Raw genomic sequence first — 27702 nt, forward strand, 5'->3', positions numbered from 1 at the left:
GCTCTGTGCTTGACAGCGGGGAGCTCCCCAACCCCCTGATTGACCCTGCTCTTTGCGTGACAGGGGGAAGCTCCCCAACCCCCTGATCAACCCTGCTCTGTGCGTGACAGGGTACGGAGCCCCAACCCCTCTGATGGGCCCTGCAATGTGAGTGACAGGGGCAGCGCCCCAACCCCTTGATTGGCCCTGCCCTGTGCGTGACAGGGGGTGGCGCCGCAACCTCCCCATTGACCCTGCCTTGAGTGTGACAAGGGGTGGTGCCCCAACCCCCCAATCGGCCCTACCCTGAGCGTGACTGAGGGTGGCATCGCAACCTCCCAATCTGCCCTGCTCTGTGTATGACAGGGGGAGGTGCCCCAACTCTCCAATGGGCCCCACTCTGAGCCCGACCAGGGGCTGCACCTAGGGATTGGGCCTGCCCTCTGCCACCCAGGAGCAGGCCTAAGCCAGTAGGTCTTTATCTCCCGAGGGGTCCCAGGGCACAGGCCAGGCTGAGGGACCCTCCCCTCCCCCCTGAGTGCACAAATTTTTGTGCACCGGCCTCTAGTGTGTGTGTGTATATATATATATATATATATATATATATATATATATATAAATTGATATATATATAAATTGAATATATATATATAAATTGAATATATATATATATATATATATATATATATATATATATATATATATAAATTGATTTCAGAGAGGAAGAGAGAGGCAGAAACATCAATGATGAGAGAGAATCATTGATCGGCTGCCTCCTACAGAGACTGCAACCTAGGCAGTACCCTGACCAGGAATTAAACCTTTGACCTCCTGGTTCATAGGTCGACGCTCAACCACCGAGCCACACCATCTGGGTACACCTTTGGAGTCTTAGTAGCAGAGTCTCAAATTCAGAAAGGTCCAGACATCTCTGCCTATTGAGAGTGTCCTTCAGTTGTGAAGTGCAGAAAGAAAGAGCTTCAGTGCTCCCCCTTCTCCCATCTACTGGCAATGCCAAAGAAAAAATGACCCTTACTTCCATTGCTTAATTTAGGCATTTAATCATTCACCATGTATTGAATATCTTTCGCTGTCAGATGCAATGCTAGGCACGGTGGTAATGTGGGTTTGGGTCCTGATGCAGCTGCTTAGTAGCTATGTGTTTTTAAAATTTTTCAATACAGCCTGGCCTCTATCTTCTTACCTATAAAGGAAGGCAATCAAAGCATTTTCTGGGAGTATGGAAAAATAAACTTTCATAGAACCACCTTCTTCAATTCTGCACTAAATTTATAGAAATTCTGGTGAATATTTTAAATGGGTACAAGCATTACAAGTTTTATATAAAAAGTTTTAGATAAAGGCAAGGCTATGGGTCTATGAAATATGAGAAACTGGAACCTAAATCATAAATGTTAAAGTATCACCCGTTCTCTAATTATAACTATTGAAAACAATGAAAAATGCTTCTACCACATTATGTGTAGATGGAGTGAAGAATCGTGCCTGTGTTCAGAATCTTGTATAAATAAAATTTAAAGATCAGTCCCTCATGAGAAATCTAAATCCCAAATCTGTGCTACTCAAGGTTATGGGTTAATTACTGGCCACATTTAGTACCAGGAACTCAGACTAATAAACTACCATGAAAATAGTAAAGGACATTTGAAATCTGTAGGAATCCCACATCCAACACAGAATTGCTCTATAGATTCACTTATGGGATTCTCATGGAACCTAAAATAAGCTCATTGACCATGAACTCACAATCAAAATGTACAAGGGAAAGAGCAGCCACAGAGGAATGAGAGTCAGCAGATACCCCAAATAGAATCGGTGATCCAAGAATTAAGAATAACCAGTAAATAGGAATGCTTCAGTAATCAAAAGGAAACACAAATACATCAAATAAATTATAAAAGTAAAATAACCCAAAGTTGCAGAAATTTTTTTCTAAATTATAATATTTTTTCTCAATTATATGAAATTATGCTTTAACTATGAATAAAATAGACAATACCAAGAGTGGTAATTTTTGTAGTTATTTTTTTCTTTATTGATTAAGGTATTACATATGTGTCCTTATTCCCCCTATTGTCCCCCAGCCCCCCACTCATGCCCTCACTCCCCTGGTGTCTGTGTCCATTGGTTAGGCCTATATGCATGCATATAAGTCCTTTGGTTGATCTCTCCTCCTACCCCCACCCTCCCCTACCTTACCTCTGAGGTTTGATGGTCTGATCAATGTTTCTCTGTCTCTGGATCTTTTTTTGTTCATCAGTTTATGTTGTACATTATATCCCACAAAAAGGTGAGATCATGTTATATTTATATTTCTCTGACTGGCTTATTTGCTTAGCATAATGCTCTCCAGTTCCAGCCATGCTGTTGTAAATGGTAAAAGTTCCTTCTTTTTTATAGTGGTGTAATATTCCACTGTGTAGATGTACCACAGTTTTTTAATCCACTCATCAGCTGATTGGCACTTAGGCTGTTTCCAAATGTTAGCTATGGCAAATTGCGCTGCTATGAACATACAGATGCATAAATCCTTTCTGATTCGTGTTTCTAGTTTCTTGGGATATATTCCTAGAAGTGGGCTCACTGGGTTAAATGGGAGTTCCATTTTTAGATTTTGGAGGAAACACCACACTGTTCTCCACAGTGGCTGCACCAGTCTGCATTCCCACCAGCAGTGCACGAGGGTTCCTTTTTCTCTGCATCCTCGCCAGCACGTGTCATTTGTTGATTTGTTGATGATAGCCATTCTGACAGGTGTGAGATGGTACCGCATTGTCGTTTTGATTTGTATCTCTCAGATGATTAGTGACTTTGAGCATGTTTTCATATGTCTCTTGGCCTTCCTTAGTCCTCTTTCCAAAAGTATTGATTTAGGTCCATTGCCCATTTTTTGATTGGATTATTTATCTTCCTTTTGTTAAGTTGCATGAGTTCCCTATAAATGTTGGAGATTAAACCCTTACTGGTGATAACATTGGCTAATATGTTCTTCCATACAGTGGGCTTTCTTGTTGTTTTGTTGATAGTTTATTTTGCTGTACAGAGCTTTTTATTTCGATGTAGTACCATTTTTTTTTTTTATTTTCTCTTTAGTTTCCATTGCCCTAGGAGCTGTATTGGTGAAGATATTGTTTTGGCATATGTCTGAGATTTTGCTGCCTGTGGATTCCTCTAATATTTTTATGGTTTCCCGTCTCCCGTTTAAGTCCTTTATCAATTTTGAGTTTATTTTTGTGTATGGTGTAAGTTGGTGGTCTAGTTTCATTTTTTTTCATGTATCTGTCCAATTTTCCCAACACCATTTATTGAAGAGACTGTCTTGACTCTATTGTATGTTCTTGCCTCCTTTAATTTTTTCTTCAAAATATTTGGGAAATTTCATTAACGAATTATAATAGAAGTAATAAGTACGTTTCAAAAGAGCTATTTCCCACTTCCCAAAAGTACTATAATCAGACAGTTTTATAGGGAAATTCTGCAAATTTTTTAAAAAATATTTCAATAATATTTATTCTAAAACATAAACAGAAGCTTCAAAATAACTTTTATGAAGTTTGTAAAGAAGTGAGCCAAAACTTAACAAAGACTGCCTTGATTGACTTAATATTAAATTTGAAGTTAGATATGCATGTAACAATTTAAAGATAACAACATTATTTTTAAAAATCCATAACTTCAAACAAATGAAGGAACAAAACCTTATTTAAGAATACCTACTAAAAGAGAGATTCTGACATTCAATTTACAAATAGCAAAATATAGCTTTATGCTATTAACATGGGATTTGAATTATGAATAGTTTTATGATGTTATGCTGAGACTTCTACAAGTTAATAAAACAGGTTTAAAGTAAATAGGAGAATAATAATGTATGTTAGGCAAATATTAAGCTAAAGAAATTAGTAATAACATAAATTCTAATAAGATATACTTTAAGATATAATTCTCTATTACTCTATTATTATCTGTATTATTATTATTTTATGATTAAAATTCTGTAACTATCACTAGAAAGAGATTACAGAAAAAACTTTGAAAAAAATTGTATCTGTCTCAGAGCCTAAGCAAACATTTAAAAGTGACAATATAGAATATTTGAAAGGAGTAGTTAACAATAGTGAACTAATGAACTTATATAGAATATGATATCAATCATCTTTCAGTTACAATATATCCTTAAACAAATCTAGAGTTTATAATATATATTCCACATCCTATGAATGTAATGCAATAAAGTTAGAAATATATGCCCCCAAAATTACCCTTGGAAATAATATATTTTAAACTAGGATCAATTATAGTAAAAATAAAATATTTAAAAATAAAATTGACAAAAAGAATAATGAAAATTACAAAATATTTCAGAATAAATGGCAAAGGGAACCCCACATGTAAAAACCTTGGGATTTCAATAAAACTGATCCTTCTTGAGGTGGGTGGGGTGGGATTTGCAGCCATAAGTATTCATGTAAGGAAATAAAAAAGACTAAAATTATAAATGGAAGTCCTCAACTCAAGAAGTCAGAAGAAAAGAAAGAAAAGAAAATGTAAAGATATAAAAGGAAATAATAAAGATAACAGGTGAAATGTAATGAAAGAGTAAGCAAAGGCACCATTAAAAAGATCAATGAAAGTCCACAAAGAGCTGGTGCTCAATAAATAGTAACTTCTGCCTACACCATTACAACCCTCTGCCTTTGGCTCTGTCAAACTGATTGGAACTAGCTTTCTGTCTTATCCTATCAAGATATATTGAGGTTTCAGCTGGATATTGTCTAAGAAAGTACAAAGCTACTAGGAATATGTCATTTTCAAGCAAACTTATCTGAAGGGAGGAGCTGGGAAAGAGTAGACTCTGCTTCAGATGTTTGGCACCCTTATCTCATTTAATCTTCCAAGTACCTTGTATCATTTACTTTGGCCACAACAATGCTGTGTAATAAGTGGTCACAATAATCTCAGAAACATATAACCAGTTTTATTTAGCTTCTAAGTCTGCAGGTCCTCTAGGGCAGTGATGGCGAACCTTTTGAGCTTGGTGTGTCAGCATTTTGAAAAACCCTAACTTAACTCTGGTGCCGTGTCACATATAGAAATTTTTTGATATTTGCAACCATAGTAAAACAAAGACTTATATTTTTTATATTTATTTTATATATTTAAATGCCATTTAACAAAAAAAAATCAACCAAAAAATGAGTTTGCGTGTCACCTCTGACATGCGTGTCATAGGTTCACCATCACTGCTCTAGGGGTTGGTCGGTTTTATCAGGGTTCATCTGGAGTTGCCTCTGACCAATTGCTTTTCATGTTCCTCATGGGATCAAGAAACATTCTGGGCATGCTCTTGTAATGTGATGGCAACAATGTAAAGAAACAAGCCCGTTTATAATCCCTCCCAGACTTCTGCTGACTCCATCAGATAATGTTCCAATAGCCAAAGGAAGTCTTAATTCTGAACCCCAAATTAAGGGAGGGAACATTTACTCTGAAATGGAAGGAATGACCAAGTCTCATGGAGAAGTGAGTAGGTGTAGGTAGACAAATTGGGGTCTTTAAAGTGATCTCCCACAACCCTATATGGTAGGTATTGACTTAAATCTCAATAATGTCCTGAGAGGAATTAAAAGGAAGGAAAGCTTAGACAGAGAGCTGTAGCACTGGACAGCTATAGTGTTGTTTTTAGAGCAGATTGAGAGAAAAAGTCATCCATTAAAATGAGTTGAAGAAGATTTAGTAGTTCAGTATTTTAGTACTTATCATATGCAAGGAATCATATTAGGTGCATCAGTGAGTAAAAGTTGACACGAATCCTGTGCTCAGGTACTTATGGTACACTAGAGGCCCAGTGCAGGAATTCATGTATGGGTGGGGTCCAGCCAGCTCACCCAGATCAGGGTAGATCGGACTTGGCTGGCGGAGGGGGGAAGGGCCATGGGCAGTTGGCTGGCCAGCCCCGCCCACTGGTCAAACTCCTGCTCGAACTCTTGTTAAGGGGATGATTTGCATATTAGCCTTTTATTATATAGGACATCTAGAAAACATAGAAAAATCACACCAAGTGATATATGATTAGAAAATGTGATGAGTGGCATGAAGGAAAGGTGCATAGGGCTAAAAAGGTACATAAATGAGGAGAGAGCAGATTTGGTTGTCATATGGGGTTCCCAAGGAGAGGATGATCAAACTAAGATCTGGAGAATCAGTAGGTGTGAACTAGACTTGGACAGGAGATAAAAGTATTGCAGACAGAAGGAAAGCATGTACCAAGACTCTGGTGGAGGGCACATGGCATGTGGGGACCAGTGTGAAGAGTGTGGAACAAATGACGCTAAAGAGGGGACAAGAGCCAGACTATGCTGGGCCTTGCAGAACGGGTAGAGAATTGGGATCTTTATCCTGAGAACCAAGGGAAGCCATTGAAGAGCTTTGTTAGGAAAAATAACATGATCAGGTATTAATTTTGGACATATTCCAGCTATCCTGTGTTGGAAGAAGGCAATGGTATGGGAGTGCAAAGGAGGGGCTCAGGGAGGAGTCCCTTTCTGCACACCTGCAGCTTCAAGAGAATGATCCTACAAGTTGGATGATGGAAAGGCTAAAGTGTTAGAATGAAAAATGGGACATATGGTGTCATCACTGTGGGGAAAGTGATTATTTTCTTTTTTAAAGGAAAAGGATTGATGAAGAGTGTCCTCTGAATGATCGGGTACTGCTGGAGGTCATTGTCTAAGCGTGAATTGTATCAAGGGAGTGAAGCTAGGCTGGAGTAGACTGAGGAATGAATGGAAGAAAGGGAAGGAGATACAGAGACCAACTTTTAGAAGTTTATTGTTGAGTGAGTGGGAAAGAGCGGAAACTAGAGTCAGATGTGATTTGGGAAGTTTTTAAAATTTTGTCCATGATTAGAAAGATTTGAGAAAGCTTAAATGTGAATAACAGGGACAAGCAAAGTGTTTAAATATTTAGGAAAGAGAGGTAATCAAAAATTTAATATTTAAGAAAATTTTTAAGCAAAAATAATAAAAAATAAAGGCCATGAAACAAGTTTGGCCATTCTAATGGATCAGATTGTCAGATGAGAATATCATAAGTCATCAAGAAAAAATAAATAAACCTGTCTAGTGCAGAAGCTAATTTCTTAGCCACTCTTACAAATAATATCAATAACTATTTAATGATGATGAAGGAACTAATGTGAACTCTCTATAGAATTTATACAAGCATATGCTTATATGTTAGTATTTAGAGTAAGGAATAAAGGATTCTCATTACATAATATGGGCTTAGTTATTTCTAATAATAACAGTCCTGAGTTAAGTAATACTTTAGACTTATTATAAATTGCCACTTTGGGTGGATTGCATCTGGTAATTAGAGAAAAAGTTCAGATGTCTGGCATGTGTAAGACTGGGAGAATTCCCTTGGAGTCTTCTGAAATAGCAAAATACATTTCAATCTGAGAATGCTACTCATTTCAGATGAGTGACAGATGAAAAATCTACAGTAAGAACATTACATTGACTAAATCCCTAATGGAGAGAGATCTTGTACATTTGATTTCAATCTCAATGTCATAGTTTTATAATGTAGCTGATATGGGGACATTTTTGTGCCTTCAACTTAGCCTGACTCACTAACCTGATCTTTGCAAACCTCCCCTGACAATCTTTTATTCTCCCTCAACTTGATGATGAGTCAGTCTCAGATGTCAGTACATTCAGCATGTATTGACTTTTTAAATTTTCATTTTGACATTCTAATGATCTCTCTATAGATTTATCCTGAAAGCATCTTGCAATGTTCTTGGCACTTCAGAGTAGGTATTTTAGACTTTGTATTGTTATTAGAAATGATAGTATTGACTCAAAAAATTGGATATATAAAAATACATACATATATAAATAAAATCAGTTTCTAGTGGTTTTCTATAGATCAAAGAAGTAAAAACTAGAGATATGAGAAACACTTTTCATCCTTAGATTGTTTGAAATTTAAAAAGCACAAAAATGTCCCAGACAGCTGATAATTTGGGGAGTTGTGGGTTCATAAATAATGCTGATGGTAATGTTAATAGATATCAACTTTTGGGAAAGTGATTGAGTAATACATGTTGCAATTAAAATCTGCAGGTCCTTTGATCCAGTAACCCTACTGTAACTCTTCTATCCTATATAATAAAAGCCTAATATGCTAAGTGTTCGATTGTCCAGTGACCAGTCGACTCTTCAACCAATCAAAGCATAATATGCTAATGATATGCTAAAGCCGCTCAACCACTCACTATGATCTGCACTGACCACCAGGGGGCAGACACTCCAACCAGTAGGTTAGTTTGCTGCTGAAGTCTGGCAGATTGGGATTGAGCAAGATGGGCCTGATATGCCCTGGAGCCCTCCCGGGGTCCCTCCCCAGCCCAATCATGCACCTGTGGGGTCCCTCAGCCTGGCCTGTGCCCTCTTGCCATCTGGACCCCTCAGGGGATGTTGGAGAGCTGGTTTCAGCCCGATCCTACAGGCCACTTCCCTCAGAAGGGTGCCAGACACAGGGCTCAAGGCTGGTGAGTGCTGCTGCAGCAGTGTGAGCCTCTCCCAATCAGGACAGATTGGGCACAAGCCCGCAGCAGATGCAGTAGGGCTACGATGAGCGAGAGCAGCAGGTAAGATCTGTAGGTGGAATTGCAGGTTTCAGCCCAATACCCGCAGGCCACGCAGAGAGACCTCACCCAAGAACAAATTCATGCACTGGGCTTCTAGTAGGTATCTATAATAATAAAAGCATAATATGTGAATTAGACCGGGTATCCTTCTAGATGACCTTCCGGACAAAGCCGGTGCTATGAGGGAAGCCTGGGTTCCGGGTGCCAGAGGGAAGCCCGGTCCTGGGTATGAGAGGGAAGCTGGTGCCTTCAGCCAGTGGAAGGAAGGCCTACTCTTGCATGAATTTCATGCATCAGGCCTCTAATATGTATGTAAGTAGGAATTACAGCATTATCATGACAGAAAGATGAACATACACTGATTGTCTTCAGAAGGTAGTCATTGAAAAAAGTGTGATATGTCTATACTGTGGAACCTTATGCTATTCTTGAAAATAATGAGCTAGACCTCATACAATGGCCTGGAAGGTTGTCCATAATACAGGATGCATTTTTAATCAGTAAAAGAAAAGTTATACACTATCACACTTATATAAGACTTATAGAAGCCAACTTTTGTAAAAATGAAAAACTCCAAAATTCATTATATTTGTGGGTGCTGTGCATGGGGGCATGTGTGTTTGTATATGTGTATGAACATGAGGACATGTTGGAATATCATAGACAAAGCTAATAATATTTTTTATTTCAGAGGAATTGGGAGATAAAGATTTGAAGGAAGTTCATTAACTGTTTTCCTTATTTGGTGTTCTGATTCTTGTTATTATCATTTAATACTTTTGGAAAAACAAAAGGACAAAGATAAACAAGTATAAAGGCAGTGAACTAGAACTGATCACCTAGGAGAAAAGTGTAGGGAAGAAAAAGAAAAACAAAGGTGGGTATCCAAGTCCTAGAACTTCCAACATTATGCAGACAGGTTTTTCACAAGGAAAAATGAAAGTCAGGTCTCTGGCAATGACACTTAGGTTGCTGTAAAACAAACAACCTTCTGAGAAAAACCAGAAAGTGTAAGATACATGAAAACTTCTGAGCATAGACCTTGTCAGTAAGAACATGTTTTGTGAGCTCTAAAAATAGTAAAAGGAGTCTAATTTTACACTGGTTCTAGTTTTAAATTTCTAGAATAAATCAATGTTTGGCCAAAAGCAGTTGTTAAAGTGTCTTAAATAAAGCCTTTAGAATATTTAAAATGAAAACTTTTCAGCTCTACTAATAATTTCAGTTTTAATAATGGCATTATTTAAACTTCATATACATTACTTCAGCACCCATAAAGCTATAATAGAAATGTTAACTTTATTTTATAGAGGCAGACAATTGTTCTTAAAGAAGGGATAAATTATTTACTGCCTAATCTATTTTACAAGGCATTATTTTATTTAATCCTTCTAATAACTCGATGAGGCAGGAATCACTATGACATTTATAAATGAGGAAAATGAGACTTAGGGAAATTCAATTCTTGGCCTTTCAAAATTCAAATCCCATATTTCCCCTGTACATTTCTCTCCTTCCAAATAATTTGTCACATAGCACTTGGCAAATCAGTGAATTTCAAACATCGATTTATCACTAAGCCCAAGGTTTTGGTTTTTTTGTTCTTTTTGCTAAGCTAATAAAATTAACTTAGTTGTCAAATTATTACTACTTTTTCATGCTAATGAGCATGCATTGACTTCCAATTGCAAAAATAAACAAAATAGATATGACCTTGATCTTGCACAGTGAAATTTCCATAAAAATGAATTGGTTTGGTAAACTCAATTATTATGTAACAGTTCAACTTACAGGCATAGACTGGTTTCTCAAATACAGTGGGGCCTTGACTTAAGAGTGTCCCGACTAACGAGTTTTTCAAGATACGAGCCTTCTCTCAGCCGATTTTTTGCTTTGAGTTGCGAGCTAAAATTCGGGTTACAAGCCGGCTTCAGATATCCCACTGCTAGTTGGCGCAGTGAACGTCACAGTGAACGCCACAACATCAGCCCAGCATCATATGTCTCACTCGTTCACTGTTGATTTGACATACGAGTAATTTGAGTTACGAGCTCCGTCACAGAACGAATTAAACTCGTAAGTCAAGGCCCCACTGTATAGTATATTACCCTTAAACTTGTCCAAATGGTCATTAAAGTTGCATTTTATCTGTTTTATCTTATAGTAATAAGAAATTCATTATTTTACCCCTTTAATAAATATTTATAGAGTTTAAACTATGTGCCAGGCTTATCCAAGAACTGAGTTTTAAGGTGAACAAACCTAGTCTGGACCCAGAGCTCTCACACTTTCAAAGGGTTCAAAATAGCTGGCTCCTCCTGGTGTTTATGCTCTGAATCCTTGAGTTTGAACACTAACCACACACACAGCCCTGGCTAACTGGAAGATGATGGTCCATTGTAGGGGAGAATCTACCATGTGGAAACTCTCACGGGGTTTAGCTAGAGCCATTTTTATGTAAGACAACAACAAAAAAAGAAAGAGATGTCAATGGTGATAATTCTATGGACACCTTATATATCATTTCATGGTCACCAACCTGGGAGAGATATATTTTCACCACTGAGGTTATAAGAGAGGGAGGTTGCACAGATGGTCAATGATTGAAATAGGATTTAAATGACAACATTGGCACTAGATTATAATAATCTAGTGGGATAAAGTTTGAGATAGAGTCATGCAGAGATTGTTGTGGGAGCAGAAAATGAAGCAAATATAATTAATTCATCAAAAAAAAAAGCCTAGCCCTAACCGGTTTGGCTCAGTGGATAGAGTGTTGGCCTGCGGACTGAAAGGTCCCAGGTTCGATTCTGGTCAAGGGCATGTACCTTGGTTGCAGGCACATCCCCAGTGGGGAGTGTGCAGGAGGCAGCTGATGCATGTTTCTCTCCCATTGATGTTTCTAACTCTCTATCCCTCCCCCTTCCTCTCTGTAAAAAATCAATGAAATATATTTTTAAAAAATGCCTATTTGCAACAGCCTTATACTGCCTATGGCAGAAACTAAATTTTGCCTATGTAGGAAGTCAAATATGGAAATATGTCAATGTGCAAATGAGCCTGGCCATCATTAATGGCAAGATTGCTGATTCATAAAACCATCAGTTAAGATACTAAATTATTTGAACTTTAAGTACAGGAGAGCTAACTGTAGTATAATTGATAAATACTCCTAATTTGGATTTAATCCCAAGAGTCAAACCAGGAGGACGTTGGATAATACTTATGCAAAATCCTTAGGTCTAGAGAACTGTGCTTTGATGACCCTGCCTAATAATTTTTTTTTTCCTGATAAAATCACATCAGTGCTGCCTGGTTGGGGTGGCTCAGTGATTGAGTGTTGACCTATGAACCAGGAGTTACGGTTTGATTCCCTGTTAGGTCACATGTCTGGATTGTAGGCTTGATATCCAGTAGGGGGAGTGCAGGGGGCAGTCAGTCAATGATTCTGATCATTGATATTTTTCTCTCTCTCTCCCTTCCTCTCTGAAACCAATAAAAATATATTTTTAAAAATCACATCAATACTAAGAGTCTTACTAATTTTGAATAAATCTGAAGGATACTTTGAGTCTAGGAAGGCTCATTCTAACCTAGACATTAGAACAGCCCATTGGAAACTAAACTGTACCAACTAAATGTCTAAGTTGAGAAATGAGTGCCATTTCTTGGAGAGTGTTTTGTTAATAAAATGCTGCTTCGTAATGGGCCCCCAAATTGGGCAAATCAATGACAACTGCTGCCACTGCTACTTCACGATTGCAACTCTGCTAAAATCTTCTAGCCTTTGTGCAGCACTCATGACTTGCCTAGAACTTTCCAACTCATAGGGCATGTGATATCAGGGACCTGTCTGTGTAGTCAGTCCTCACATTACCCATAGTTATGATGCAGAAGGCAGATGGTTAAACTTTGTTCCGTGAATGGATGAATGGCTCTTTCACATCCCTCTCTCTTGGATTTCTCCATGATTTTGTGAAGATGGCCTGAAAATTATATACTTTTATTTTTCTTAAAAGCTAAAGTCACAAGAGCACAGATTTTCCCAAAATCATGTAGAAAGTTAATGTAAAATGCAGACTTTTTCCAGGGCAGGACAATCAACCTTGAAGGAGGGACAACTTATCACCTTTTCTCATCTTCCAGTACATATTACCGCACCATGCGCATAATAGTTGTCCCCTAGTGTTTGCTAAATTAATCACCAGATGCTCTTGGCATGCTTTTCTTTCAACTTACAAATCTCAGCCAGCTGAGTTTTTTCTTTCTTTTTTAAAATGTCCTCCTTTTGACCAACTCCGGCAAGTCCACGGGCAGAGAACTGTGGTAACATTCTTTGCACAAATTCAGCTTAAAGGCTACACTTTTTGGAGGGATGATTTTAATGATCACTGTGTTTATTCTTTAAAATAACAATTTTGTTTTTATAATTTAAGAGAAATCTCTTTCCACAATGAGTGTAATGTGTGAGTGAAATATCCTAGAATGAGTGAGACTAAAAGATTTTCTGAAACTCAGGTTTATCACTTCACATTTATTATTTTAATGGGTTCCTCATACTAGCCATGACATTTAGGCTTTGTTAGCACCGTTTTACAGGAGGAAAATGTGAGATTAAATGTCTTGCTCAGAGTAGTTGGTGAAATTGGTGGAAAAGCTATTTGGGCTCAATTTGGCTTAAAGGTCTTTTGCACTCATCCTAGAAATGGCATTGCATTTTAAAGGAATAAAAAGAAGGGGAGTAAATAAGACTTGCCTTCCTCTTTAGGATTTGCTGTGTTCTGGGCACCCTGCTAGGTGTTGGTGGTACATCAGTGAAGAAAACAGACAAAGACTGTGCTCTTTAAATCAAATCATGAAAAAGGAAAGCTTGAAATCTGCAGCCAGAGGGAGAAAACGCTGAAGCAAACATGTAAATATCACAGCATTACCCTCCAGCTAGTCACTATGAAGGAAATGACTAGAACACAAGGACAGAAAATTATAGTGGAGACTTACTTAGACAAAGAACCCATTTTCATACACCTATGCATCACGGAACAAGCAAAATGTTAGGTTTCAAAGTTGCATTCTCTCTCTGGTAACTAGATGGACTTTGAGAAAATTATCTAAATTTATTTTTTCAGGATCAATGTCCTCACCAGAAAGACAATATTCATCTTTTATAGGTATTTTGACAGATAATTTTGGTTGTGAAAATGTTACACACTTGAACACACATTATACTTTCAACATAACTTATTAAGGTGTTTACATATACATACATATTATTTTTTTATTTTAAATTATTATTATTATATTTTAAATTTTGTTTTATTGCTTAAAGTATTACAAAGAGTATTACATATGTCTCCTTTTTTTCCCCCTTGACCTTCCCCTGGCTTCCCATAACCCCCAGTGTCTTGTGTCCATTGGTTATGCTTATATGCATGCATACAAGTCCTTTGGTTAATCTCTTACCCGCCCTCCCAACCCTCCCCAGCCTTCCTGCTGTAGTTTGACAGTCTGTTTGATGCTGCCCACCTCTGTATCTATTTTTGTTCATCAGTTTATAATGGTCTTTATTATCCATAAATGAGTGAGATCATGTGGTATTTTTCTTTCATTGACTTGGCTTATTTCACTTAGCATGATGCTCTTCAGTTCCATCCATGCTGTTGCAAATGGTAAGAATTCCTTCTTTTTTATAGCAATGTAGTATTCCATTGTGTAAATGTACCACAGTTTTCTAATCCAGTTTTCTAATGCTGATGGGCACTTAGGCTGTTTCCAAATCTTAGCTATGGTAAATTGTGCTGCCATGAACATAGGGATGCATATATCCTTTCTGATTGGTGTTTCTGGTTTCTTGGGATATATTCCTAGAAGTGGGATCATACACTTTAAAAGCATTTATTGAACACATACTAGATTCTGAAACCAGCAAAGTGCTCAAAATACAAATATTAGTAATTCCCAATCCCTGCTTTTACAGACTCATTCATTAGAGGATAAAGAAGAGCCCCAATTGGAAAAGTATACTGGCTTGTGACAAGTGAAATATAGATAAGCAGAGAAAAGGAACATCTAACCCAGCAAGTTGTACTGGATGATATGACCTTTGTCCAAGGTGGTGAAAGCATTTCTCATAGAGGAAACAGCACAGACGAAAGGATGGGAGTGGGCCACATGATGTGTTTCTGGAAAGTGAGGTGGGGCACAGAGTTGGAGCCTGGATTGATGAACAGGGATAGATTAAGATCATTATAAACTGATAAGCAAAAATAGATACAGAGGCAAAGCAACATCAAACAGACTGTCAAACTACAGCGGGAAGGCTGGGAAGGGTTGGAGGGGTGGGTAAGAGATTAACCAAAGGACTTGTATGCATGCATATAAGCATAACCAATGGACACAAGACACTGGGGGGTATGGGAGGCTAGGGGAAGGTCAAGGGGAGAAATAAAAAGGAGACATATATAATACTCTTTGTAATATTTTAAGCAATAAAACAATTAAAAAATAAATAATAATAAAAAAAGATGAGTCTGTGTCCTTCACTGATATCACATCTCATTGCCTCCACCTTAGAGAATGAAATCAGAAAGCTTTGGAACAATGAAGCCAACAAATAAAATAGAACACTGGATTCTGAGAAGATAGGAGGACTGAATTCTTAGGATTAAAGGGTAAATAACTAGAGGTGAGGTTAGGAGTGGGGAGAAAACAGAAGTACTGAAATCCTAGAATGGTGGCTGCATAGCTCAGATAGGAGAGAGCCTGGGGAAATAGTCAGAGAGGCCCCTGGTCAAGGGACAGGTTTTGTTTTATTTCATCAAAGACAAATGATGAATTAGGAGAAAACAACTAAGAAAATTAGATAGAATTCAGAACACAGGTGAAGGGGTTAAGCTTAATAATAATAATAATAGTTAAAGTCAACATAGGTGTAGTACTTATTATGGGCGAGAATCTGAGGTGAGTGCATCACTCCTGTTTGCTCATTTGATCTTCACAATATGTCTATGAAATATGTGTCATTATTACTATCATCTCACAGAAGAGATACTAAAAGGTAAATCCATTTTCTTAGGATAACTGAGCTACTAAGTGATATAAAAGAGACTCAAACCCCCACTAAGCTTTATAAGAGTACAGTAAATAAAACATTCCTCAGTGGGTAGTGTGGACACTGTATGACACCATATTAGATGTAGTATTTTTTTTTTTGTGGGAGGGTGATCCCTAGGTGTCCAAGGGACATGGTTTGGATCTAATTAACTAGAGTGCATTAAAAGCAAAATTTAAATTCCAAAAATACAACAACAGCTATTATTTTTTCTGGTAAAATGAGACAATCGGATTGCCAAGACAATTTTATTTTTTTATTTAATTTATTGGGATGACATTAATTAATAAAATTTGTGATTTTAGCAATGTTACCTAAGCAGCAATTTTCAACCAGTGTGCCTTTGGGTCAAATTCATAAAATGTTTTCCATAACCAAGCTCCATAAGATTAGTATCTATGCTTTCTTCTATGCGATTTATTGTTTCTGATCTTATATTTAGGTTTTGATCCATTTTGAATAATTTTTGTACGTGGGGACAAACTGTAATCTAGTCTCATTTTTTGCAAGTGGCTTTCTAATTCTCCAAGTACCATTTATTGAAGAAGCTTTCTTTTCTCCATTGTGTTTTTGGCTACTTTGTAAAAAATGATTTGCTCATATGTATGTGGTTTTATCTCTGGGCTCTTGATTCTGTTCCTTTGGTCTATATCTGTTTGGACAAAAATATCGAACAAATATAACAAGAAGCAATGGAGTCTTTTCAATGCATGGTTCTGGAACAACTGAACAGCCATATGTTCACACCTGACATATAAAGCTCTCTTCCTTGTTTTCTTTGCCGTATACATTTTGTGTGTTAAGTTAGTTCATCTGCTCCATCCAACTTAACATGGTAACGGGCAGAATGTGGTTAAGTGGAAACATCTTGAATTATTACTGTTCTAGGTCAGTGAGGAAACAAAGGCTGCTATTTATGGTGCGAATACTGGAAATATCATTGTAATGCCTTTTTTAATTTAAGAAAAAAATTAACTTATAGCTCAGAATGTAAGAAATAAACAACTCTTTGTATCAAACTGGTTTTAAAATACATTTTTAAAATAATTTTTAGAGAGAGAGGAAAGAAGAGGGATAGAGAGATAGAAACATCAATGAGAGAAAAACATCATTCATCAGCTGCCTCCTGCATGCCTCCCACTGGAGATAGAGCCCAAAACCTGGGCATCTGCCCTGACTGGGAATTGAACCAGTGACCTCTTGATTCATGGGTAGATTCTCAACCACTGAGCCGCATCAGCAGGGCTGTATTAAAATGGTACTAAAATGCCCATCTCTCTATTGATGTAAACAGAGAATACTGAGGGCACCAAGAAAAATCACTCATGGAAGAGAACCCAGCCTCTAGACCAGAGACAGGGCTGTGGAAACACACACTCCTTTTGACTTGGCAGGAAAACAAACAAACAACATACTACAGCATGTGTTGAAACAAGACAAAAAAAAACAGAAAAAAATATTCGGGCGTTAAGGATTTGTTTTGCACAAATGCATAAGAGAGGATAAAGCTGTTATTTGCTAAGTAAATGTGCACGTGTGTATGTGTACAGAGGGTGTGCCTGGCCACTAGATGGGAAAAAAGGACAGCGTGGAACACTCTGAGGTTCAAAGTAACAAATATAAAAATATGAGTGATTTTATTATCTCCACCGTGATATCTGAAACATCAATTTTTCAATCTCTTTTTTTTTTAACCTGAATAATGTATACATACCACAGTGACTGTGAGCCCCAGGTTCCTCATTTAGGCAAAGAAATCCATTGGATTAAAGGGGCTCTTTAGTTCATTCCAGCTTTAGCTATGCCTCCCCTTCCCTATGAAAATATGAGCAGACATTTAAAAAAAAACAAAAAAAAAACTTCAACACACTCTGTAAAGTGACATTGACAGAGAAAGACTATTGACACTTTATAATAACAATAACAAAAAAATGGAAAAATGTTTACATCTATAGGGTGATGATCAGGAGAGAAGAAATGTTTAAAATATATTTTTATTGATTTCAGAAAGGAAGGGAGAGTGAAGAGAGATAGAAACATCAGTGATGAGAGAGGATCATTGATTGGCTGCCTCCTGCATGCCCCCCACTGGGAATTGAGTCTGCAACCTTGGCATGTGCCCTTGACCTTGACAGGAATTGAACCTGGGACCACTCAGTCCTCAGGCTGATTCTCTACCCATTGAGCTAAACCAGCTAGGGCAGAAGAGAGGACATTTTACAACCTCTTTTACAGAGGTCTTAATGGTTACATGGTCTCCTATTAAAAAGATCCCTCAAAAAAAAAAAATCTGCCAGATGTTTCCCATGACTCTGACTTTCTTAAGAAAATAGTGACACCACTAGAGCCAGATGCCAAACCCATCTAATTTGCTGAGGCATAAATCAATTCCAATAAAAATATTAGATGTAGGAGGAAAGAGTGTTTTTATAGACTTTAGAAAAGTAATAGTTGAGGAAATAACTTGCAATGGACTGAGCATTTTTGGTGGTCCTTGGAGACTTGAAAGTGAAATATGAGTCCCTTGAGATCTCTCTTTGGTCTTTAGTCTTCTTTAAAGTGCTGTATGTTTCACTGAAAATCACATTTTTTTTCCCCACCATAACTTTTATACTACTTTGGTTGATTTTAGAGCTTTTTGACATGGAAATAAATGTCTTTTTACTGATGTTCATATGGAAGTACTGGAGATATCAGATACAGCTAAAATTGGTTTGTCACTGGCTAATAATGACACTTGTTCATCAAAAAGGGAACTCAGCTCAGCCAGTGTTGCTCAGAGGTTGAGCCTTGACCTAGGACCCAAGAAGTCACTGGTTCAATTCCCCATCAGGGCACATGCCTGGGTTACACACTTGATCCCCAGTAGGGGGCATACAGGATGCAGCCTATAGATGATGTTTCTCTTTCATCAATGTTTTTATCTTTCTATCCCTTTCCTTCTTTCTCTAAAAACCAATGAAACTTTTTTTTAAAGGGCATTTATTGCTTTAGGGATCTGTATGTATCAGTGAGCCATCCTTGGGGCAAAATGCCCTGGTTCCAATAGATAATTAGATAGGCTTAGAGTAGTTTATATCCGACCACATTCTTAAGTTCCACATTCTTTGCAGTTTCCCCTTCGTTGGCTTGGTTTTGTTTGCCTTTAAACCCATTTCAATCTCTCCCCTTTTGGAGAGTGTTGTTATAATATATTTCATAATAGCCTCTTTTGTTTAGTAATTACCATTTGGGATTTTATTCTGAAATTCATGAAAAATCACTCTACCCCTCCACTTTCATTTGCATGTGTGTTATAAAATCAGAGGAGCAGAATATGTGTTATTAACCTCTAAGGACTAAGAAGTCAAAGAGGGCATATTAAAGAGAAAGGTAAGGTGAGAGGAATAGTCACTTCCATCTGTTTTAATGAAGATCTTGGTACTGATATGTATACACAATCCATGAACTTCCAAATGAAGAGTTGAAAGATGAGAGAGTAGTCCAAGACCACCATTCCAACTGAGCTGCTGGCAAATATCAACCACAGTCTAGGAATCAAGGCTAAGGGTAAGAATTGAAGCCAAGTCAATATCTAGGTGTCAGGGCATGTGGCACAAAGAATCCAATGCAAAATATATCAAAGTTGGAACCATGGATGAGAGTTAAGGTTGAAATCTCACAATAGTAAGAAGGAAAAAGTAAGAATCAGGCCTGCAATAGCCATTCAGCCTATCTATTCACCAATGAGATGTGAGACAATGTCTGACTTAATTCAAGTAAACATTTCTCTTGGCAAGGAATTTCTTTAAAGGGCCAGCCAGTAAGATTCTTGGATAAGCAGCATGCTGTCTCCCAGAGGTGCTAACTGGTGGCCAACTCTAGGTCTTTTATGGTGCTTGCTTTTGGAGTCACCACCTTCACCTCCAAAGAGTGTTTCCCTGACCCATAACTCATTTGCCAATAGCTTGTCATATTAGCCATTTTACAAAGTGAGCAGATACCATTACCTAGTAGCTACCCTATTGACTAATATAATTGCATTCTTCTCTGCTCCAATAGTTCACATGTCAGAATGTTTTGAGGAAGTCTCTAACCCAGAGATTTTTTTAATGGCTTTAAAATAAAAATAATTATACACAAAAATGGTTAAAGGTACACATAATTTCTATATATGAAAAACAAAATTGGGCCACCTTCACTCTTACCTGAAGAATTGCTGGTAATACAGATTTCTTCACAATCCTCACAATTGCTTCAACATGCCTTAAGGGGTGCTTGATATACTCTTCTATCTCAAGTCTGTACATCCTCATTACAGAAGACATTCAAAAAACATTTACCCTTAGACTATATTCCTGAGACCCTCCTTGGTCTACTCACCTCCTTTCCTTAGACCCCACTTTTGCATTCTAGTTCCTTATTCCTTTAGACTAAGTTCTTTCTGTGGAACTCTCAGACCCATACTACTTATAGATTCCTTTCTTTGGCCCTCCATCAGGCCAAGAGATACCTAAATCCTAGAATAAAAGCATTGGTGTCCTCAGGTGTTGGGGTAGACACACGAATCTGACACACTTTAAGCCTTCAAAGGCTGAAATACCAATACTTTTGCTTTCAAAATCCATTTGGTTTTTAAATTGCAGCCTCTTTACGCATAAAGTAAGCAGCAACAGACTATCTTGAGGTTGTCTGGAATACAGGTGTTTTTCTTAAGCCCTGTTTCCCTCTCCATAAACCACGGAAGTCTTAAAAGCTCCCTCAACTCTGTCATAACATTTTCTCTGAAAACCACCCAGAAACATAAAGCATCACCTTATATATTCCATAATAATTTAGACCTTATCTTTCTTTTATTGAATTTTTATTATCATGTATCCTTTTTCCTAAGTAACTATCTATCTATCATCTATCTATCTACCTATCTACCTACCTATCTATATTCTATATATCATCAATTGGGTAGGTAAATGAATCCCAGAACTAGCTGTGTGTACTGAGACAGATAGAGTCATAAGTTACTGAGCTCCTGTGATATAACTTGATTCTCATAATTTTCTGAGATGGATATTATTGTCCATTTTTTACCCATGAGAAACAAAAGCTTAGGAGAGTTAAACTATGTATCTAAGGTCACAGCGCTATCTCAATTACTTGCACTGCCATTCACCTCTTTGTGCCTCCCTTTTATCTTTTCCTTGGTGCCAGTAATGCTAATCCCATGGGACAGTTATGTAGATTAACTTTCCAGGGCAATTTCTAGGGCAATAGGCATGTTTCAATCATATGCAAAGTGTGAATATGCCTGGCCCAATACCTTGGGTATAACTGGGATCTAAAATACTATTTTTAGTTGAATTCATCACCTTGGATTGGGAGTTTCTCTCTCTCTCTCTCTCTCTCTCTCTCTCTCTCTCTCTCTCTCTCTCTCTCTCTCTCTCCCTTTTCTTTTCCAGCAGAAACCACTCCATCAGGGCCTGCAGGAAGCTAGTCTTCTAGAATTGATTAACATACTATAGGGGAAAGAAAGAAATTTTTCCTTCCTGAAGCACTCCGGGGGATACTGAAGGTTGAGCAGACTAGAAGTCAGGATCCAAAGGAAAGAATAAAGGGAAAGAAATGTTCATGTATGAGAATAAAAAATAAAATGGGCAAAACTAGGTGGAAAACCAAGAGAACGAAACATTAAAAAAGCCAAGGAAGAAAAGACTTTCAAGGAGATATTAATCTTGTCAAAGTAATATGTCATAGGGGATTATAATGGTTAAGCTTGCATAACTCTCCATATGCCAGTACCAATCTGTGTTACACATATTATCATCACATTATTTCTCAACAAAGTTCCAGGATGGATGACATTGTTATTTCCATTTTATAGAACAGGGAGCTAAGGCAAAGAAAGGTGTCACTCAAAGTCACTGTGTCAGTTTTCTATGCTGCATAACAATATTACTACAAACTTAGCAGCTCGAACAAAGCACACATTTATCGTCTTACAGTTTTTGTGCATCAGGATTTCAGACACAGTTTAGTTGGGACCTTTGCTTATAGAGTCACAAGGCTATCCTCAAAGTTTTGGTTGGGTGGTGTTCTCATCTGGAGGCTAGCATGCAGAAGACCCTGCTTTAAGCTCAATCAGTTAGTTCCTTGATGGTTGTTGGCTAGAAGCAGCAGTTTCTAGAGTTCTTTGACATGTGGGATTCTTCAAAATGGCTGTTTATTTCACCCAGAGTGAGTCTTCTAGCAAGTAGGGGTCTTATAGAATGTGATTTAATGAGAGGAACAACCTAATCTTTACCATATTCTAGTTAAAAGCAAGTCACAGGTTGCACTCAAAGCCAAGGGTGTGAATACCAGAAGGCAGGGATCATTGAGGGAGGGAGGATTGTTTAGGGTCTGTCCATCACAGTCCCCCAACGATTACGTGACAAACAGAATGTTTGACTTTGTATACTCCTCTCAATTCTTTTTCTATTGGGTTTGATAACATGTATGAACAACAGAGAAATGAGAGAGAGAGAGCAGTTTTACTGGACTAATGAGTGGAAATCCAATTTCTAGGGCAATAGGCATGTTTCAATCATTCTTAAATCATTGCTTCTTTTGTCCTTTGTTTTGTTTTACTCTTTCCATTTTCACTGATGCTTTACTCTATCTTCTTTTTCTTTTTCTCTTTCTTTTTCCTTTTCTTCCTCTTCCTGTTCTCTTTTGATTAATGCTGAAATGATATTCAACTACAAATCTCATTGTCTTAAAGGTTTATTTGCACCAGGTACTAAGCCAGGTGCTGAGGATGCAATTCTGAATCAGAAGTATTTCCTCTCTCCTAAGCTTACTTTTTACTTGAGATTTGAGAAGTACTTTGTATTTTGAAAGTTACTCAGCTTGACCATCAGCAAAGTTGTGAAGTGAGTACAGTTCATCTCCCTTGTCACTGGCTCTTTCTATGCTGGGTCTTTCCTGGGAGGGAACTGAGTATAACTGGAAGTCCATGGGGAGAGTGAGGTCAAGCAGACTTAGATTTGAAACTTATTAGTAACCAGGGCACATCCATAAACCTTGCTGATGAAAATTTTAACTTTCCAGAAAGTGTAGAGAATTCAAATAGGCAATGTATATCATGCCTTGACTGTAAGTCCTGCCAGTCCCTACTAATATGTTCTAATTTATTAAATGATGACTTCTGCCCTACAAAAGTGCTTACAGACTGATATATAAAAGCTAAATACTTAATTCTTTCATTAATGTACTTTCATCAAAATTGACCAAACGAATAAAAGAAAAATAACCTGATAAATCAGATAAATTGAACTTTTTAGTCCTCTGTTTAATCCTTGGGGTCATCTTACAAACAGAATTAATGAAGATCAGTAAAGATTATAGTTACATTTGTTAAACTATCCAATGAACAAAATCATGAATAAATAAGTGAGTGAATTAATGAATATAGAATGAATAAACAAGAGTGGTGAATGCTAAAAAAGTGAATGGATGTGTTACATACCTATTTACTAGAAAGAAGCCAGTGTTGGTCAAATAATAAATGCACTTTTGAAAAGCCATAGATTTTTGGGGTAATTTTCCACTCTGCTCTCTTTCACTATGCATGGAAAAAAGGAGCAGATGTAGGAGTCTTATTGAAACAACAATGGTGGGAGTCCTGGTTATGTTAGGGCTCAGAAATATCCTGGGTCTGGCAGAAGAAGAAACTCCATGGGTTTCGGACAATTTCTAGCTGAAACAGCATATGCTAAAGGAGAATGGGGTCTTAATCTGAAACCATGTTACTAACTAGACAGCCAGAGAAGGGGCAAGGTTGCTTGCATTTTTGGAGTGAGAACCAAACGATGTCTTGTAAATAAGGACTACCACATGTTGAGTTTTTACTATGAGCCCAAGGCTCTATCTTGTTTAAATCCAGCAACATCAAGTGGGAATAGGCCCATAGTCCCTCACGTGAAGCTCCTGAGGCCTGCTGGATTTGGAAATTCAGAAGTTTGTGGCTCTACAAAGATATACCAGGGCATATGCTCTATCCTACAAGACATCCCCGCAGAAGCTCAATAATGTGTATGCCTCTAGCATTGTGCATATGGAGACCAAGTGTGACAAATGATGACTTAGCGCATTGTTGCATGTCAATTCAACAAAGGTTTTGCTGCCAAAAGAGTCTTTGCTCCAAACTTAAAAGAAAAAAAAAATCTTTTTTTACATCTTCAGATTCCAGGATTCTTTAGATTTCAGAACTGTGGAAAAGAGATCATGGACTTAAATTTGCATTGCCATTTTATAGATGAAGAAACTGAGAATTGAAGATGTAAAATGATTCACAAAGCTGAGAAGCATGGCAGCTGAGATTTGAAAGTGAGTTCAGCACTCATGCCCCCAGAGCGTTTGGGGCCAGAGGAAGAAGAGCTTTGGACCTTTCTGCTTTAAAATGCATGTTGGATGTGTCCTTCCCATTCAATTTATAACAGCGGTTCTCAACCTGTGGGTTGCGACCCCTTTGGGGGTCGAAAGACCCTTTCACAGGGATTGCCTAAGACCATCAGAAAACACATATATAATTACATATTGTTTTTGTGATTAATCACTATGCTTTAATTATGTTCAATTTGTAACAATGAAATTGGGGGTCACCACAACATGAGGAGCTGTATTAAAGGGTCGCGGCATTAGGAAGGTTGAGAAGCACTGATTTATAAGGTATTGTGGCCCCAGGTCCTCTTGGTGATTCAGGCTTTGCCCAGATTTTCAAGATTCCAAAATATTAAAAGTTGAAGAAATGTCAAGACTAAATTATAGTCACAGACATAGTGACCTCCATTTGTAGATAAGAAAAATTAAAAGTATAAATTTAATCTCTTGTGAACATGCCATAATCTCAAACCTCATGATGGCTGGATCCCTCTCTGGTATTGCCTTAGGCCCTGGGCTGGGCTGACAGACAAGACTCATGCAACAGTGAGTGGGTCAGTACTCCATAAAAGCTTTCTGAGCCAAACTGAGGTCTAAGGGCTACATCCTGTTGAGATGAGCCATAGAGGGCTTTGGTCAAATTTAATTTTGACAAGATAACTCTGAACACATTATAGAAAAATAGGTGTGGCACCAGGAGTTCAGCTAGGTAGCTGGCAACAATCCAGAGAGAGATGATGAGACCAAAACCAGGGTAGTGGCAGGGTAGATGCTGAGGAGGCAGCAGCTTAAATTGGCAATTTCAATTGCTCAAGTAATTTTTACTGTTTATTTACTGTGTACAAGGTCTACTAGGCAGTCCTGTCCTTGATGAGCTCAATTATTTTAGAAAAACTGAAAATTGGTGTCATATATTTTCTAATTGTTGAAATGAGAAGAAATGCACTCCATTTGCATTTTAGGAGAATCAAATGCAATACTATCTATGATGGTACCCTTTAAAATATAAATTGTTATTTATCTAATACATTATATTCTTAAAAATAATACTTGTGTGGGGTATTATTTACATTTATTAATTCATTTAATCCTCACAATAGCCCTATGAGGTAAATTCTAGCTTTAGCTACATTTTATAGGTGAGGAAATCAACTAGCCTGTCTAATTATGAAGAAAACTCTTTCTTCCTCTTTGAGTATGGTATTAGCTACTGGGTGATAATGACAAACCTAACAGCTGATCTTTTCCTAAATTTTGGTGGCATGTGCTACATGAATATAGGTGAACAGGGGGCTGGATCAATAGGCATTTTGCTGTGCCTCCATCCATTACTCTTAATCTAACTCACTGAGATAAATAAGTGGTTGGATATCTGAAAACATGGCTGGATGGCAGAATAATGGATTAATAGATAGATACACCACACTTGATTTTTAAAGTAGTTGAATCCACTCAAGCCCACATAATACACATGTGACAGACCTTAAAGAGAAACCAAGACACTCATAATTGTAGGAAGACCCTCACCAGCAACTGGATACTTTTCTGGGGGGACTTCATCATGATGCTGTATTCTCACCTTTGGAATTAGTGTTTAATTTGGCATCTTGCTTAGTACATCTTGGACCATTTACGGTCCTCGTTCAGAATTTTGCGGCCAAGCCCCTATCCAGTAGCAAGTGCCCTCACTTGTATAACTAATCTCCAGGAACAGAAGAACTCAGGCTTGATGGGTGGAAAGTTGGATGGATGGACATATTTGCAATTGGTCCTTATGAATTGTTATATTAGTGATGACTGCTAGAGCCAGAAATGTATCCTTTGTTCCTCAATGCTATTTTATTTTTGTTTCCACTTTCTACAGCTTGTCTTGGCAGAGTAATTTTTTAACAGATTAAGTCTAATTGACTGTCTTATTTATTTTAAAGCATTGCCATATCCATGCCCAGAGCAGAAATTATATAATGTTTCACTAGGGTAACTGGGAGTTCAATAATGAATAACATGAGCACCAAGTCACGAGATTTTCCATTCTTGATACAGCTGCCTATTTGTGTAACTTTGACCTTTGAAGTTTTTTTTTGAAACACCAGATTCTATATTGCCGTATGTGTCTGCCCTAATGATGAACTAATATGTCTTTTTTTATGCTATAGCAGATTCTGTTCTATTTTACTTGGATTTAAAGTATCTTTTCATTAAGGTTTTGTTTTAATTTCACACACCCATCATATGGGCCTTTTGGTTCTTTTCCTAACTTGTTTAAAGGACAATCCATATTATTAACAGTTTCATTATGTAGCCAACTGCTCAAGGGTGGGAATCAGACCATGGGTCAAGGAGAGGCCACAGATTCTAGGAAGACTGAAGCCTCAAGGGTGACTCTGTGAGACCCCCAGATGCAGCTCCATTGAACGTATCTCAGTTGAATTGACTCGGTACATAAGTATTATACTTCCAAATAAGATTTAATCTCTCAGAGAGATGGTATGGTGTAATACAGAGGTTTCAACCTTTCTTTTTATCTCATGGCACACTTAAACTAATTGATAAAATTCTTCAGCACACCAAAAATATAATTTTTTTACCAGTTGGACAAAAAATAAGTAGTATTAATTCATTCGCACAGGATGGCTATTGTGGCTATTGTCATTTTATATTATTTTATTATTTATTTTTGTAATATAAGGGGAAAAAGGCCAGTACGCCTGCCTAAAAATCAGGTATTGCATGCTTTAATAATTCTTGTGGCACACCAGTTGAAAATCACTGGAGTAATGGAAAGTCTGTTGTTTGTTATGACTAAAGTAGAAAGCTATGAGATACCCCTCAATTTATTCGCTTTGATATCTTTGGAAGTTTTTTTTCCTTCTTCCTCTCCTTCTTCTTTCCTTCCCTCTTTATTGTCTGCCTTTATTTTTTTCTTTCCCTTGTTTTTCCATTACTTTCTCTTTTTCTTTCTTTCCTTAAACACATATTTACTGTGAACCTGCTATGTGGTAGGCCAGGTGTTTGCATGAGGAGGTAAACCACATATTTTCCATCATGGATTCTATAAACTTAGAGCATGAGATGACAATACCGCTGTACTGGGGTTCAAACCATTCCAGAGATAGCAGGTAGGTTTCTCCGTGAATACTGAGATCTGTTAAATAAGACCAATGAAGGCAGTATAGCTGAGAGAAGAATGTTCCTGGTAGAGAAATCAGCAAGAAATCCTGTGGAAAGACTAGAACAATTATGTGACTGGGTCTTGAGACTGAGAAGCTATAGGAAGAGATGAATTCTGGAAGGTTGGCCTAGGCCAAACAAGAAAGTACACAATGCTAAAGAAGAGAAGAGGGATCTCTGAAAAGAACAGACAGGTATTTTGCAAATTATGTTCCGGCTACTGAGAAAAAGGCAGGCTGGAGAAAGGCACAATTGGATGTGAATGGACCAGTTAGGAGGCTAGGACACCAGGCCCTGGGTAAGACAATGACAACTTTACTTGGATGGGGGTACTGGAGAAAAATATACCTATTCAGCACAAAATTAG

The sequence above is a fragment of the Myotis myotis genome, unplaced genomic scaffold, assembly GCF_014108235.1.
Source record: "Myotis myotis isolate mMyoMyo1 unplaced genomic scaffold, mMyoMyo1.p scaffold_m19_p_1, whole genome shotgun sequence".
Lineage (NCBI taxonomy): Eukaryota > Metazoa > Chordata > Mammalia > Chiroptera > Vespertilionidae > Myotis > Myotis myotis.